General features: G+C 36.0%; 1 non-coding gene across 1 annotated transcript; it reads left to right on the forward strand.

Annotated features, from left to right (window-relative positions):
* The first annotated feature begins 1937 nt into the window (after window positions 1–1937).
* On the forward strand, window positions 1938–2043 carry LOC130462281 (small nucleolar RNA R71). Its single transcript, XR_008922378.1, has one exon. It is a non-coding gene; the product is annotated as a small nucleolar RNA R71 (small nucleolar RNA).
* The last annotated feature ends 16741 nt before the right edge of the window (window positions 2044–18784 follow it).

Consider the following 18784-nt stretch of genomic DNA (forward strand, 5'->3'; position numbering starts at 1 on the left):
GATCTGCCTTAAGCTTGACCAACTAGGATCGCCCTTATGGTACTTAGAATTTTCGGCACATAGGGGCAATTGTATGACTGAATTTTTCCTCTCAAAAATCATTTTGAATACTTGAATACTCGATCTAAATTGTGAGCATTGATCACCTATTTATAGGGCATGGGTATCGGATTATAATCCTACTAGGAAACGATTTAGTGAATCTGAATTAATGTAAAATTCAATTACTTAATTTATCTAGTAGACTTAGGAAATCAATCTTATACGAATCCTAACCGATCAAGGTTTCGTACGCAAGCACAAACACACACGCAGGCGCAGCAGCCCAGGCCCATCAAGTGCTCGCAGCCCACGAGGGGCGCGCGCCTGCTGGCCTTGCTCTCGCGTTTGGGCTTTGCTTGCTTTGGTCGCGCGCGGGCTTTGCTAGGCGTTGGGCCTAGCTTCGTGCTAGGCCTTGCGTCTAGCAAGCTCGTCCGATGTTTATTCGTACGATACGCTTCCGATTAAATTCCCGGTTCCGGAATTCATTTCCGATACGAACAATATTTAATATTTCCGATTCCGGAATCAATTTCCGTTTCGAACAAATATTTAATATTTCCGTTTCCGGAATTATTTTCCGATTCCGATAATATTTCCGATTCTGACAATATTTCCGTTTCCGGCAATATTTCCGATTCCGGCAATATTTCCATTTCCGATAATATTTTCCGATACGTACCATGTTTCCGTTTCCGGCAACATCTACGACTTGGATAATATTTATATTTCCGATACGATCCATATTTCCGTTTCCGGCAATATCATCGTTTCCAGAGTATTCATTTCTTGCCTGTGACGATCTCAGCTCCCACTGAAACCAAGATCCGTCGATTCCGAATATCCATAGATGGAGTATTTAATGCTATTAAATACTTGATCCGTTTACGTACTATTTGTGTGACCCTACGGGTTCAGTCAAGAATAAGCTGTGGATTAATATTATTAATTCCACTTGAACTGAAGCGGCCTCTAGCTCGGCATTCAGCTCACTTGATCTCACTGAATTATTAACTTGTTAATTAATACTGAACCGCATTTATTAGACTTAACATTATATGCATACTTGGACCAAGGGCATTATTTCCTTCAGATAGCCCCCACTTGATGCACCCCTAAATTGCCCATAAGAGTAGTTATAACCCCCTCCACCTTGATGGTTGGCATTATAACTCCCTTGGTTGTATTGGCCTTGATTGCCAAAACCTTGAGATTGACCATAGGGCGCTTGGCTTTGATAGCCTTGTGCTCTATAGCCACCTAGATTTTGGCTATCATACCCGCTTCCTTGGCCATAGCCTTGGTGGGGACCATACATGGAGGGCCCTCTAGGTTGCCTAGCAAAATTAGGATTGTTAGGGTTATCATTCCTAGACCTCTCATTTATGGCATTAGCATACTCTACATCAAACTCGCCTTCATACGAAGGGCCATAATCCACAAATGACAAGTTATGAACCAAGGGGCATGCATCGGGGGAATGACTATAGTCTTGGCATTTTTCGCAAAAGAAGGTGCCCGGAGGCATTGAGCCATAAGAACTAACCTTGCCCTTCCCCTTAGAGAGAAGAGTGGCCGAGGGAGGAGGGATTGTAGACGGTGATGGCGATTGTCTTGGTGTGTTTTCGAGCTTCACCAAGCGTGAGGTAAGCTTCTCTATCATCCGTGCTTGCTCTATGGAGTACACCGAACCCTTACCATCTTCACTCCTACGTTTCCCATCATAATTCCTTGTGCCTACATGCCAAGATTGGTAGTTTTGAACTACATCCTCAATGATTTCCTCTATTTGATCCTCAGTTTTATTCATGATGGGGCCTCCCGCGCCCGCATCAAGACTTGTCTTCGAACTTGGACTCAACCCCAAGTAGAATGTTTGGAGCAACAACCATTTAGGAATCCCATGGTGAGGGAATTCCCTTTGGTACTCCTTAAAACAATCCCAATCTTCGAAGAGTGACTCATCTCGCTTTTGCTCAAAGGATTGAATCTAATGGCGACACTCCGCCGTCTTCCCATGCGAATAGAACTTGTTTAAGAATGCACTTGTCACTTCGGTCCAAGTGCGAAGTGAGTTGGGCTTGACCTCCTTGTCAAGCCAATCACTTGCTCGCCCAAGTAGAGAGAAGCGAAACAATGTCAACCTCACGTAATCCGATGTGACACCATTGTGCTTGATTGTGTCACAATAGTGCTCGAACTGTTTGAGATGTTCGTGAGGTGATTCATTACTCTTCCCACAAAAGGGGTGGCTTTGCACCAAATTGATCAAGGCAGGCTTGATATCAACGTTGTTGGCACCCGTTGTTGGGGCTTGAATACTGAAGGAAATGATGCCCTTGGTCCAAGTATGCATATAATGTTAAGTCTAATAAATGCGGTTCAGTATTAATTAACAAGTTAATAATTCGGTGAGATCAAGTGAGCTGAATGCCTAGCTAGAGGCCGCTTCAGTTCAAGTGGAATTAATGATATTAAACCACAACTTACTCTTGACTAAACCCGTAGGGTCACACAAAAAGTACGTAAACGGATCAAGTATTTAATGGCATTAAATACTCCATCTATGAATATTCGGAATCGAAGGATCTTGGTTTCAGTGGGAGCTGAGATCGTCAAAGGCAAGAAATGAATACTCCGGAAACGATGATATTGCCGGAAACGGAAATATGGATCGTATTGGAAATATAAATATTATCCAAGTCATAGATGTTGCCGGGAATGGAAACATGGTACGTATCGGAAAATATTATTGGAAATGGAAATATTGCCGGAATCGGAAATATTGTCGGAAACGGAAATATTGTCAGAATCGGAAATATTATCGAAATCGGAAAATAATTCCGGAAACGGAAATATTAAATATTTGTTCGAAACGGAAAGTAATTCCGGAATCGGAAATATTAAATATTGTTCGTATCGGAAATGAATTCCGGAATCGAGAATTTAATCGGAAGCGTATCGTACGAATTAGCATCGGACGAGGCCTGCCAAACGAAGGCCTAGCACGAAGCCAGGCCATCGCCCAGCAAGCCAAAGCGCAAACACACGCAAAAGCCAAGACCAGGCTCAGCGCAAAGGCCAGGCCCAGCCAAGGCTTGGGCGCGCGCGCATCAAAGGCAGCGGCGAGTTGGGCCGTGCGCTGTGCGTGGGCCGTAAGGCCTGCGTGCGGTGCATTGTGCCACTTGTGTGTGTTACTCAGAATCGTAAGGCTACCGGGATTCGTAATATGATTAAATCTAATCCTAATAGATAAAGTTTGTTTAATTAGAGTCCTAGTAGGATTATAATTAAATAGATTTGTATTCTTAAAAGATTATAATTCCTTTCCATAAACTCTATAAATAGGTGCCTAGGGTCACATATTTACATCGAGAATTGAAGTATTGAAAGGTAAGATTTTGGAACAAAATCAGCCAAAGACTTGTAGCCTATTAGCCGAAAATTCTTAGAACCTTAAGGGCGATTCTAGTTAGTCAAGCTTAAGGCGGATCCGGACGTGCTGTGGACTATCTACGGAGGGACGACACTTGGAGCCCTAAAGACTTGTTCTTGTTCGGTTCGGGCGTAGCTAGGGAGGGCACGTTACAAAGTGTATGCATCTGAATTATGCTAAATGATTATGTGTAAATAATATGTTTCCTGGCATTAAGGTTTTCCGCATGATTTATGTTTTGTCATATGTATCATAACCTAACAGTGGTATCAGAGCCTCTTATTATTTTCATAATCTAAATTGCATGAACATGGTAAAATTTTACAAATTTGCAAGGAATTAAGGGGGTGATTAGTTTTCGTAATTAATTGCAAATTGCGTTTATTTAATTATATGTACGCAGTTTTTCGGCAGAATATTCATTAATCAACCAAATCGAGTGATTTTTGTGTCAATTTCGCATGTAAAAGGCATTCTAAAATTTTGACAAAAAAATTAATTTTTCGGCCGAATCCAGAATTCCCAAATTCGAAGCCTAACTATGATTTTTCGGAGGTTTAAGATGTTAAATTGAATATTTGCGATTCTTATTGATAAATCTTGAGTTTTTGATTGACCTACAATATATGTTTAACAATTATGAATGCCTAGACTTGTTAATTATACAACCTAATTTGTAATTATGATTAATTTGTTGAAATTCGAATAATTTAGAATTGATTTGTTTTTCATAATTAATTAATAATTTAATTAGGTATCCATGATTAAAATCCACCATAAAAATTGTTAATTTATGTTAAATTTTAAATTTTTATGACCTAGATTTGAATCCATGTTAATCGGAAATTAATTAATTAATAAATTTTTGATTTTTCGCCCTAAAATTATGAAATTAATATGATTTATTAATTTGTCGTTAATTTTAAATTAAAAATTTTAAATTTTTAGGAAAACGCTCATAAATATTGCACGCACAAATCAAAGGAAGCTACGTGTTACCCTTAAGGGGTGTTGTATAGTGCGGGCATGCGACGACGAGCAAGGGAGCTCGTCGCCCATACGGTACGAATGCAACGAGCAACAAACAAGAGGCGCGCGCGCGAAGCAAGGGAGTTGGGCGTGTGCGACTCAATGGGCGATGGGCGGAGGGCGTGGCGTGTGCCAGGCGAGCAGTCGCGTGTGGGCAGCAAGCGAGCTGCGCCTCAGCGCGCGCTGCCTCGCCCAGCGAGCAAAGCCGTAGCGTCGTGCTATGCGGGCTGCGCGCAGCGTGGCCTGGCATCACTGCGATGCGTGTGGCCTGCTCGTGCGCACCTAGCGATCAGTCGATGGGGCGCGGCTGCCTCATGACTCGATGGGGCTTGGGCGCAAGCCCAAGTGCCTCGTCGTGTTACGATTGACGCATTTTGAATTTAATTTGAGATTTTCAGTTCGGAAATAATTTTAATTAATTTTAAAATTAATAATTTAAATTGTTTTCTCGGATTTTAATTTTGAATATTATAATTATTATAAATTTTTATTTATACTAATTATTTTACTAAAATTAAACCTTGAATTAATTTAAATTTATTTAATTCAACTGAAAAATAAATTAAATAAAATGGATTCAATTATAAATTTATATGAGCTTTAAATTTTAATTAAATTTGTATGTTTCCGGTTAGACTAGAAATACTTTTTTAGGTTTAAAATTAGTAAAGCATATGAATTTATTGGTTTAAGTGGGAGCAATTTTAGTCATAAACTCTTGATTAGGTCTACAAATCCTTTAAGGTTAAACAACTTGATTAGAATTAATAAGGACTGAATAACGTGTTTTACTAACCAACTATGTGGGCCATTCATGATAATGAATGGGTGAATGGTATATATTGTATATGTACTGTTTTGCAGGTTGTGAAGTGACTAGTATGGCCCAAATAGGATAGAAAATATGGTATGCGTACCATTAATTTGAATGTAATTGGTCTAATGCACCAAATTTGTTTTTCAATTCAAATATGGTCTGCGTACCATCAAATAGTTGTAATTAGTTTAATTATAGCTGATCCTGTTTGAAGAAAATGGAGCCTCCCATGGTGAAATCCAAGACGAAGTTTCCAATCCATTTTCAAGACGGACTTTGAAGTTGAAGCTTCAAGATGAAGTCGGGCCATACTAGATCACATTTATCTTATGCATGCTTTAAGTCATTTATTGCTTTTAAATATGTCTTAAATATGCATGAGATTGAAGCTTGATAATGTTGCATGATTAAGGATTTTAGTTCACTTAAAATCTTACCAACATAGTAAGAGCCTTAAGTTCCAAACTTAAAAATTGAGTTAAAAGGTGCCATGCCAAAATAACACTTACTTGGATAACCTTTACATCAATCTAGTAATAGTTTTACGCTCATCGAGGTGTTATTTATTGATCCTAAAGGGGTAAGGTACACAAATAATTGTGAGTATATGTTAGTTTTGGTGAAACTCAACGATATAAATAAGGAGTCCTTTTATGTCGTGGAAAATTCGATAGGTTTTCCTAATAAGTTCTTAGACGTACCTATCAACCAAGAGTAGTTTCTAGACTATTAGGAAAAGGCTTTTTCTTACCTAAATTATTTTAGAATTGAGTCAAAATACATAATGTGCTTAATTCTTCAATGATTTTAGGGTCTTGGAATCATTTTTATTCACACCTACCGGAACAATAAATTCGAATAAAATGGCAATAAATTGTTTAAATTGCATGATTGCTTTAATTTTCAAGTTATTACTCATGATAAATGTTTTAGACTTTGCATGTTTCAATGTATGTTTTAATTATTGTTTATAATTAAATATCTTGCACTGCAGTAAATCCTTTTAGAAAGGTAACAGTAAATTTCCTCGATTGGTATTGAATCCAAGAACGATTCACGGAAATGAGAGAAAATGAGCAATTTAAAATGTCTGTTTCTTTTAGCGACTTTTATGGTTGTTTTCGAGTATCAAAGTCGAATGGCGAACCGATTGCTGCTTGTGAATTCAAAATACAATGTAGTTTTGAGATGATAAAGCATTGAGTTTAAACGCTCAGCTTTACCAATGGTTAACAACCTAATATCTTTGTCCATTTAATTCTCGAATGAGTCTAGTCCTTAGACATTCGAATAGATCGATGCTTAGAGAACTTTAGAAGCTTCTGGTAAGATCATCTAGTTGAAACAGAATATTCAACATAAATGGTAAGAACTTTGTTGGAGTGACATGGGGACATGTCTAGACAATGTATAAAAGTCAAAACTAAAGAATTCAATTCTTAAGACTATAAGAAAGGGTACAAGAAATAGGAAAACAAGGAACAAATGAAAGGAATTTACAATTCCTTTTCTACCTATAAGTTTATGTTTAAAGAGAAGTGAACAAGCAATCAAACTTCCTTGGTATCATATACCGCTTGAGGTTCTTACTTCGGTAATAACTCAAACAATGGAAGCTAGGCTACACTATTGACCTACAAGTGGGAAATGAAGCATGGCAATGCTACATTAGTTGTAGGGTCATCTATTTTGTTTTAAGTCCTTTCAAAGGCAGGAACTTAATGTCTATTTTGTTCCATAATCAGCATACCTAAATTTCTGCTTCAAACACAGAAAGACTCACATTCAGAAGAACAAAAACAATGCTTGTTTGTTTGTTTATTTGAATGAAATGGTCATTTACGGGTTGAGTCAATATGCTTGATTAAAAACAAACAACTCTTTAACAATAAAAACTTTACTAGGTTCAAATCAACCCCTTGATTTGAGTTCCACTAATCTTTGGCATTGTTGCTTAGACCATATCAACAAGTTAACATTCAAAAGCTCTTTTTTGATGGACTTTTGAAAGTTGGTTGATTTCTAGATCAATTCAAGACAAGCTAATCTTACTTGTTCAAAGTAACAAAGGATATGAACTATTGTTAGAACGCCTAGACAATAGAGTTCAAAGCTAAAGAATGATTTTATGACTTTATTATTTCACATGGACTTGAGTGAATAGAGGTTTATTTACTCAAATGTGATATAAGTTTGAATCTGTTTGGCTAGTTCAAAGATTTAGAAGTATAAAATCCACTTGGCAAGAAATCATAAAGATCTAGGATAGATCATGTTAATGATTACTTGAAACCAAAAATGATCATCAATGATTGTGTGTTATAATTTCACGATCTAGCTCCATAGGATATGGCATATCTAAGTTGGAACGATCGAAGTCAATTAGTACTTGATTCGATCAATGATGAATCATAAAGACTTTTCCTATAATTTCTAAAACAAAATGCTCAACTACCACCAAACTAAACCAAATTCGTCAAAGCTATTGAAAAGTAATTTCAGAATATCTTTTCAACAATATAAATATATCTAAAGAGTTGGAAAACTCAGTGGGAGCTTAGTGTTCAACAAACTAAGGCCCAACTATAGATATATGTTTCATTGTGATTTATTCAAATGAGCCACAAGGGTATTGTTTCTACAACAAATTTTGAGAACATAATGTTTGTTTGCTCGAAATAATGTCCTTTTGGAGATTCGTTTCCAAAATGACAAGTGGGAGAAAATAGACCTCGAAAGTCTTCGAGGCGAACAACAAACATAAACGGACATTCCGGAGGCTTTTCGAAGTTCTTCAGAAAATCCAAACACTTATTCTTAAGGACTTTAGAAGTGGCTTTAAAGAATAGACATCTCTTAGAAGACTTTAAAAGTGCTTCAAGGAGAACAGAATATTCAAAGGACTTTCAAGTGGCTATTGATATTCTATTGTTTGATGTTCTATACCCAAGTAGGCATAGAGTTCAAATCACTGAAACTATGAGATTCTTCTATTAGATAGTGAAGAAACCTACAACTTACAGTTAAACTATTATCATGTAGATTAATGAGTTTGTGATTTGTAAGAAAGCTATGACGAAACATAGATCCCTAAAATGGTTAGAGGCCATATAGACTCAATATTTTAGACGGTTAAAGGCCATAAAACATAACCAATATTTTGATGACAAAATTGAAATTTTGTGGATTTGCAAGAATAGATTAAACACTTATTGGATGCAAATTGGTTTTAAGGATAAAAACCATCAAACATGGAATTGTGTTCACACACAAAGCTAGATTAGTTGCTAAAGGTTACAAGAAAATTCATGGTGTGGATTGTGTTGAAACCTCATGCATAATCGTAATGCTCAAGTCTATAATTCAAGCAATGATTGCATATTGGTACATTATGGCAATAGGATGACAAAACATCTTCCTCAATCAAATGTTGGAAGAAACTATGTACATGGTATGTCGTACGATTTGTGGATCCAAATAATTACTTGAAAAGAAAGCTAGCCTATGAAATCTAAAGTACAGATTTAAGCAAGCAATGGGGAATTAGAACTGTATTTTAGTGAAGCTAATAAGTATTTTAGTTTCATAAAATATACATGATTCTTATAAATATATAAGAAGTTTAGTGGGATTACATAAAATTTGATTGGTCCTATGTGTATCACACACATATCTCTCTATTGTGAAATGACATTCAAATGCTAATGACTTAGATTTGAAATTATTCATAAATAATGGACCTAGGCGAGACTTAGTGCATACTGGGTATTAAGATCTATTGACAAAGATCTTATGACATTGTTTTGGATTAAGTAATGGTATTTAATTTACTAAATCAAACACGAAAGACTCCATTGGAGATATTCGACCCATATGAATAAATCTAAGTAATGAATGTTTGAACTATGTATAAGCATTTACTAAGTTAAACATCAAAGGATCTAAATGATATTCTTAACCTATATTATATGTCAAAGAATTTAGCTGGATTTAGTATCTACTGAAACTAGAATGAGCTAAAGTTACATGAATAGAATTCAATTGGGAATTATTCTGCAAAAGAATTTATCATGTATGATATAATATGAGGATCGCCAAAAACGTATCGTATGACTTTAGGCATGACGAACATATACCAATCTCTATTGATCTAAGTGAAGATCAACTAGATTGAAATCAAGAATACTTATGGTACTTGAAAAGGTACATAGGAATACTTCTTGATTCAAGGAAATAAAGATATGCTAAATATTGATGCTACACGCATAAACACTGGTAAAGGATCAAGCAAGATCCCTTTGGAGTTAACCATTGGCAAGGACGAGCTATAGAGCATCGTTTTTTGAAATGGCAACATGGATTGAAGACCATGAGTTGTTGCATGGGAAATTAAATATTAATTTCTATGTTCTATGATACAGCTGGAAAGTCTTCCACATGTCTATGAACTGCTTGGATAAGCAAATCCAAACAAAGCATCACTAGCAACCTAAACAGTTGAAGTAAAAGTAATTATTTCCTAAGAAGCAATAAAACAGGGTTGTTTACGTTAAAGAGTTCTTCACTGAACCTGGGTGGATCACATGTCTGCTGACTTGATGGTTCCTCATTGCAAAATGCGTAGAACCACTATCGAAGTAAGAAAGATTAGATCACATAATAAACAAACTCAAAAGATCTTATCATCCTATCTCGAAGAACATTCGATGAAAAGGATATTAAGATTGGCAAAGCATGATAACTGAAACTATGCAACAAGTGAGAAGCAACACTCACATTGTAGCACTGGAAATCAAGCATAGCTTTGAATTCCATGAACTGTTTTAAAGATGGGTTTGAGGCCCATGGTTGTAAAACATTAGGGTTGAACATTTATCATATATGAAATGTATTTTCATATTCCATTTAATCTTGGTTTAGTATTAAATGATGAGTCCCTTCAATTTGACGATATATTCAAGATAGACTGTCAGGACCAGTCCTGTGACTAAGAAATGTCTATCAAGTGAACTTGAATGTCAAAAGTTGAAAATGGTCCCTGGTCGGAGTTTTCTATAAAGATGGACGCATAGAAAACGTTAGACGACTAGAATGCAAGATGACTAGTAGTTCTGTTTCTTGAACTATGTGGACATGGCAATGTCACAATCATTTGCATAGATACTTACTTTGGGAAGACTAGTATCGGACAGACCTATGAATCTTTACTGTAAGAGATGAAAATCTGTCATAAGTAAATTTCATTAAAATTATTAGACACTAAATCCTCAATACCTGAGTGATTTGAGATTACTTGTTTGAGAACTGGTTACTTTGACGTTGACCAACCGTCGCACCGTAAAAGGAGGCTATAAAGGCAACGCTCAGGTAATCACCTATCAAACGAAGTCTAATCTCAAGATCGCAAGATTGGGATTGTCCTCCCATAAATCGGGATGAGATGCTTAAAAGTTGTACAAGGCCACTCGGAGAGCTAGAAACTGTAAAATGCATGGCCGTGCTCGGATGAATCATAGGCTATGATTATCTGTTTATTTGATCAGTTGAACTTTGAAACCGAGAAACGCCTCTAGACATAATAAGGATGACAACTCTTACCTTATGTTCAAGAGCAAGCATCGAGTGACAAAGGAATTAGGAAATGCACACTTGTCCCTAAGGACAAGTGGGAGACTGAAGGAAATAATGCCCTTGGTCCAAGTATGCATATAATGTTAAGTCTAATATATGCGGTTCAGTATTAATTAACAAGTTAATAATTCAGTGAGATCAAGTGAGCTGAATGCCTAGCTAGAGGCCGCTTCAGTTCAAGTGGAATTAATTATATTAATCCACAGCTTACTCTTGACTGAACCCGTAGGGTCACACAAATAGTACGTAAACGGATCAAGTATTTAATGGCATTAAATACTCCATCTATGGATATTCGGAATCGACGGATCTTGGTTTCAGTGGGAGCTGAGATCGTCCAAGGCAAGAAATGAATACTCCGGAAACGATGATATTGCCGGAAACGGAAATATGGATCGTATCGGAAATATAAATATTATCCAAGTCGTAGATGTTGCCGGAAACGGAAACATGGTGTGCGGAGCAGTCGGGGGCTGCGACATGGGCTGCGAGCAAGAGCAGCTCGTGTGGGCCGCGAGGCTTGCGCGGGCTGTGCTTGTGCTCGTGCTCGTGTGCGGTTGTGTGCAATACAAATCCTAAGGCTATTAGAATTTGTTCTATGATTAAATCCTAATCCTAATAAAGATAGAATTTGTTTAATAGAGTTTTAATAAGATTCTAATTAAATAAATTAGTATCCTAATAGGATTATAATTCCTTTCCATAAACTCTATAAATAGGTGCCTAGGGTCACATATTTACATCGAGGATTGAAGTATTCAAAGGTAAGATTTTCAAGCAAAAATCTGCCACAAACACTTGCCCTGTTTAGCCGAAAATCCTAGTACCTTAAGGGCGATTCTAATTGGTCAATCTTAAGGCGGATCCGGACGTGCTGTGGACTATCTACGGAGGGACGACACTTGGAGTCCTAAAGACTTGTTCTTGTTCGGTTCGGGCGCAGCTAGGGAGGGCACCCTACAAAGTGTATGCATCTGAATTATGCTAAATGATTATGTGTAAATAACATGTTTCCTGGCTTTATGGTTTTTCCGCATGATTTATGTTTATTCATATGTATCATAACCTAACAGCAACATCTACGACTTGGATAATATGTATATTTCCAATACGAGCCATATTTCCGTTTCCGGCAATATCATCGTTTCCGGAGTATTCATTTCTTGCTTATGACGATCTCAGCTCCCACTGAAACCAAGATCCGTCGATTCCGAATATCCATAGATGGAGTATTTAATTCCATTAAATACTTGATCCGCTTACGTACTATTTGTGTGACCCTACGGGTTCAGTCAAGAGTAAGCTGTGGATTAATATAATTAGTTCCACTTGAACTAAAGCGGCCTCTAGCTAGGCATTCAGCTCACTTGATCTCACTGAATTAATTAACTTGTTAATTAATACTGAACCGCATTTATTAGACTTAATATTATATGCATACTTGGACCAAGGGCATTATTTCCTTCAGTCTCCCGCTTGTCCTTAGGGACAAGTGTGCATTTCCTAATTCCTTTGTAGCTCGATGCTTGCTCTTGAACATAAGGTAAGAGTTGTCATCCTTATTATGTCCAGAGGTGTTTCTCGGTTTCAGAGTTCAACTGATCAAATAAACAGATAATCATAGCACATGATTCATCCGAGCACGGCCATGCATTTTACAGTTTCTAGCTCTCCGAGTGGCCTTGTACTACTTTTAAGCATCTCATCCCGATTTATGGGAGGACAATCCCAATCTTGTGATCTTGAGATTAGACTTCGTTTGATAGGTGATTACCTGAGCGTTGCCTTTATAGCCTCCTTTTACGATGCGACGGTTGGTCAACGTCAAAGTAACCAGTTCTCAAACAAGTAATCTCAAATCACTCAGGTATTGAGGATTTAGTGTCTAATAATTTTAATGAAATTTACTTATGACAGATTTTCATCTCTTACAGTAAAGTTTCATAGGTCTGTCCGATACTAGTCTTCCCAAAGTAAGTATCTATGCAAATGATTATGACATTGCCATGTCCACATAGTTCAAGAAACAAAACTACTAGTCATCTTGCATTCTAGTCGTCTAACGTTTTCTATGCGTCCAATTTTATAGAAAACTCCGACCAGGGACCATTTTCAACTTTTGACATTCAAGTTCACTTGATAGACATTTCTTAGTCACAGGACTGGTCCTGACAGTCTATCTTGAATATTTCGTCAAATTGAAGGGACTCATCATTTAATAAACCAAAAATTAAATGGAAAATGAATTCTATTCATTTATTGTGAATGATTAACCAATAATGTTTTACAAAGTATTAAACTCTAAAACTTTAAAACATTAAATAAGGACATCAAAGCCATTCTCCAATATGCTTGATTCCCATAGCTGCAGTGTGCGAGTTGTGCTTTGCCTGCGGCAGAGGTTTAGTCAATGGATCTGATATGTTGTCATCAGTTCTAATCTTGCTTATCTCGACTTCTTTTCTTTCAACGAACTCTCGTAGATGGTGAAATCTACGAAGTACATGCTTGACTCTTTGGTGGTGTCTAGGCTCCTTTCCCTGTGCAATAGCTCCGTTATTATCACAATACAGGGCTATTGGTCCTTTAATGGAGGGGACTACACCAAGTTCACCTATGAACTTCCTTAGACATATAGCTTACTTTGCTGCTTCATGTGCAGCAATGTACTCCGCTTCAGTTGTAGAATCCGCAATGGTGCTTTGGTTAGCACTTTTCCAACTCACTGCTCCTCCGTTGAGGCAGAAGACAAACCCAGACTGTGATCTGAAATCATCTTTGTCAGTTTGGAAACTTGCTTCCGTATAGCGTTTAACAATTAATTCATCATCTCCACCATAGACCAGGAAGTCATCTTTGTGCCTTTTCAGGTACTTCAGAATATTCTTGGCAGCAGTCTAATGTGCCTCTCCTGGGTCTGACTGGTATCTGCTCCTAGCACTGAGTGCGTACGCAACATCCGGGCGTGTACATATCATAGCATACATTATTGAACCAATCAATGATGCATATAGAATCCCATGCATTCGTCTACGCTCATCAAGTGTTTTTGGGCACTGAGTCTTTCTTAGATTTATTCCATGAGACATGGGTAGGTAGCCTCGCTTGGAGTCTGCCATCTTGAACCTATCAAGCACCTTATTGATATAAGTTCTTTGACTAAGTCCAATCATCCTTTTAGATCTATCTCTGTAAATCTTGATTCCCAATATGTACTGTGCTTCTCCTAGATCCTTCATCGAAAAACATTTCCCAAGCCAAATTTCACTACTACAAATTAATTCTTGTGCCACGAATAGTATTGTGGCACAAGCTTGATATTCCCGTGGCAATGCTACTTTGCCACGGGAATTCAACTCAAATGCTTCAGTGGCACAAGTGTGCGTGGCTAGGTAGTTGCCACGGGAAATACAATCCCGTGGCATAAACCAATTTTCTTGCCACAACAAATACCGAGGCTAAAAAATCCCCTGCCTCAAATACACACGTGGCAAATAGATTATTCCATGTATAGAAACCTCATTTTAAGCCACATGGGTATCCGTGGCAAAGTTTCATCATGCAGCTAATAAATAATTTTAGCTACCCTTCTTTGAGTGTGGCTACACAATAATATTCACCGCGGCAATACTAGTAAATACCCATTGTTATAACTATTTATAAGCAAGTTTTGACAGAATAAAAATAAAATAATTCACTGGGATCCGAAAAATAAAATAAAATAAAATTTCATACCCAATAATAGGTTAGAAATATGTTGTACACAAGAGTACAAAGAACTTAAAAGTTCCACAAAGTCAACTACATAAAAAAAAATAGTAACATAACAACATCCTAGTGTACGTAATATTGAAAAGAAAAAAAAGCAGTCTTTTACTTAGTTGTTACAAAGAATATCTATCTTGTTCTTCTTTTGCTTCTGATATCTAGTGAAAGGTTTCACTGCTGGAACTTCTACCTACAAGGGACAAAAAAATTGTATAAGTATCAACAATGGTATGATCATAGTAAGCACACCATTAGAACAAAGACCAAGTATATACTACTACTGCTGCCAAATCTCTTAAATAACCCACCAGGCCACCACACAATACATGAAATTAAAATCATCAGTAGTAATGGTTGGCCATAAAAAGAAATCATCACTTTTAAAAAAAATATCTGCATTGGACATAATATAACCTTTATTCTCTTATATCTAAATATTGTGTCTCGACATTATGTAGAAATAAAATGCTTTTACAATACGTGTAGAAAATAAGTAAATAAAGGAAACTAGAAAGTGATGTATTGCAAAAGAAAAAAGGAGGAAAAAAATAGGAAAGAAACCTATTAAAGTCGTATTATCAAAAAAGCACCAAACACCAAAAAATTCGAAGGGTTGTATAGCATAAGCATAAAAAGAACGATAAACTATGATTACCCACCCTAACATCAGTCAAAATTTAACACAATATTTCAAGACCCTGTAACCATTATTAACATCTATCCTCTCAACAACAATAATAATCTAAAGTATTAGATGGTCTTGGGAGGGTAAAAGTCCTTCCAGACTTAGGTTTCAAATATATGGAGATGATATGCACCAAGTAGAATGAATAGAAACAGTGAGAGTCACAAGATGAACCAGGTTATTCGTGTTCATGTTGTTCAACTACCAAAGAGCATAAAGTATTTTTTTCTTAGAGTATTGTTTTGGGTGTATCAAATACTAATTAGTCAATCCAATAATATGCAAACATACTTACTTCAAGATGATGAACCAGTACTCTCCGAATCATTATTTTCTGAAGCATATAATCCAGCCCCTTGCAGTATATTTCTAAGTCGTTTCTCCCACAACTTATTATTAGCAGCAATTTTTTGATCTATCTCATCCCTTGCTGCTGCTGCTTCTTTCTTGGCAAGCTTTGCTTCTTCTCTAGCATTTTCCGCTTCTTTCTTGGCAAGCTTTGCTTCTTCTCTAGCATTTGTAGCATCTTCAGCATCTTTTCGAGCTTCTAGAATTGCTTGCTCAGCTGTCTTTCTTACTTCAATCACCTCATGAGCAAGATTTATACGGGATGGCTTAACGCCAAAATGATCTGTGATACTTTTACCTCTTCCATAGGCTCGCAAGTATCCATGAGTATCTTTACCAAGCACCTTCTCAAATATTTGTTCATCTGTGTGGTTATTAAGCCCTTGTTGTCTTTCTTCTGTCAACTTTTTCATCTCAGACTAAAGAAAATAGAAAAGCAAAAAGATGAATTAGATCATTTAGAATTGTGATTTTTATGGGCAAGTAAAAAAAACTGACTTTACTTACTACTGCATTTATGTTATTAGCTAAGGTAATAGCATTAACAGATTTCTTTGATTTCCTCTTACGAGATTCGATTAGCAAGTCAACTCTTGAACAATCCTTCCCATGCGTTTGTTTCTACAATAACATGTAAGTGCAATTAATATTTTATAAAAAGGAGTAAGATATGTTTAAATTAAATTAGCAACTACTTACATATTCATCTTTAGCACGAGCAAAGCTTTTAGTCCCATTATAGTGAGGCATCTTTTGATGAGCTCGACTTTCGGTAGCTTTAGCACTTTTTGCCTATGGGAAAAAGTTAATATAACATAAAAAATAAAAAATCATAATCCACCGTATCACAAGAACTTTGTATACCTTAAATTTATCACCACTCCAAAAATCAACCAAGTATTTCCAATCTCCTTTAGTCATCTTTTCAGGCTTGTTTCTTACGCGATCCTCTTTTGTTTTCAATTTCGGATCATCATAATATTGGTGCTTCAGCTTATGTCTACTGTCTCTAAACAATCTTCTTGCATGTTGAATAACACTGTCTTTTCTTAACTCAGGGTCGTCAAATGAACATTTTTCCTAAAAGATAGGCAATAAAAAAAAATTAGAACAAAGATAAGGAAAAGAATGGATCAGAAAAGTAAAAAAAGATATTATGCATCAGAGACTTTTCTTACCAAAACACAACTCCAAAGATGTTCTATTTTTTCAGATTTAATTTCTGTCCAGCCTTCGACTTGTACAGGAATGACAGCACGATTTCGTACCTGCTCACCTAAGAAAAAGGAAAATATGGAAGAATTTTTACCAATAGGAATACCATCCCTATCAAATTCCACATTTATTTTTTCTCCAAGAGGTAATGCAGTAAGCTTTCTGCAATATACAGGCCCTCGTTTTCCTTTAACAGGCCCTCGTTTTCCCTTAACAGCACCTAAACACAAAGAATCACGAAACAACAAAATTAACATAATTGAATTTTTCCAGAAAATATTAATATTAGGAACACTACTTAACCTTCCACCAATGCAAGCATCCTATCTCCATCTATTTCATCATTCGCCTCATGTGAAGATTCATCTTCCGGTGTAGAGTCCATTCTTGTTCGGCGATCCTCTTCATTAGTAATATCTTTTAAATTATTAAATAGTTATAGTTTAAGACTAAAAATAGCATTGGCTAAATTCACATATTCACAAAGTAGGTTTCCAAGAATGATAATTTACATACCTTGATTCATTTGTACATCTCCATCACCAAATAAATGCTCATTTTGACCTGATAAACATTGAATTGCATCAAGATTTGAAAATTTTAAGACCAAAACCCCACTTTTGATCTTAAGAAAACAACATATAGGTACAACTTAAGTACCGTCATTCACTTCAACCCCTCCTGCATTTCCATTCAACTCCTCTGCATCACCCTCTATATCTTGCATGACTACATTGTAATAAGCAAGATAAAAATCAAGTGAATTTTTTTTTATTAATATGTAAGTGAATTTCTAAGGTAGGTAGATAATAGTTTTTAAATTCCAATATAATACCATCATTTACTATTTAATATTTCCACCCTAACAAAGAATACTAACCAAAAGTAACCATAAAACTTCTACCTTAAAAGCATAATTCAGTATAAGTGAAGAGCATATTTTACCTTCATTTGAAACAGTATTTTCTTGATCAACATTCAATTGTTCATGATTACTAATGGCTGCATTAAAAATATCAACTTTTTACGCAACCGAGTAATAAGCACTAATATTATTGAAGAAAGTCATAATATAAAGTATATACCTTGTTCCAGAACTTTCATGGCTTTTGAAAGTGAATTAAATGTTTTATCTCCTACCATTGCTTGTTGCTGTTTTTTATTCATATTCAAAAATTTTGCCACAGACATCGGTGGAATGAATTGACCTCTTTTCGATATTCCTTTTGATGGACAACGTTGAATCTGAAAAATATATTTAAGTAGATGTTTAAAGCCGATTATGTTAGAACAAAATTGAAATTTTACAAATTCATGATAATACCTGTTTTGACGTTGAAAAGTCATTTTCTTTCTCATATTCATCCTCTAAAGTATTCATATCCTGTTCTTCATCACCAGAGGTAGGAATATAATCTTTATCTTCCTCGATCACATTCTGGTTCTTCTTTCTCTTTTTCTTTACTTTTTCGCTATCTACTAAACTTGTAAGGGAAGCTGTAATGCGTTTTATACCCAAAGATTGCATTTTACACTTGTTAGACTGAATCCTCATTAGCCTTTGTTGTTCATACTCATTTTGCTGAAGAGGTTGCTTTGAAGTCATATTCTTCCCAGCTTTCTCCATCAATTTGCTCCAAAAGTGTTAGCTATAAACAAATTTAAATATCACCATACATATATATATATATATATATATATTATATATATATATATATATATATATATATATATATATATATATATATATATATATATATATATATATATATGTATGTGTGTGATTATAATTTATCATATTGAGCATATCAATGAT

Source organism: Spinacia oleracea, chromosome 5 (assembly GCF_020520425.1).
Source record: "Spinacia oleracea cultivar Varoflay chromosome 5, BTI_SOV_V1, whole genome shotgun sequence".
Lineage (NCBI taxonomy): Eukaryota > Viridiplantae > Streptophyta > Magnoliopsida > Caryophyllales > Amaranthaceae > Spinacia > Spinacia oleracea.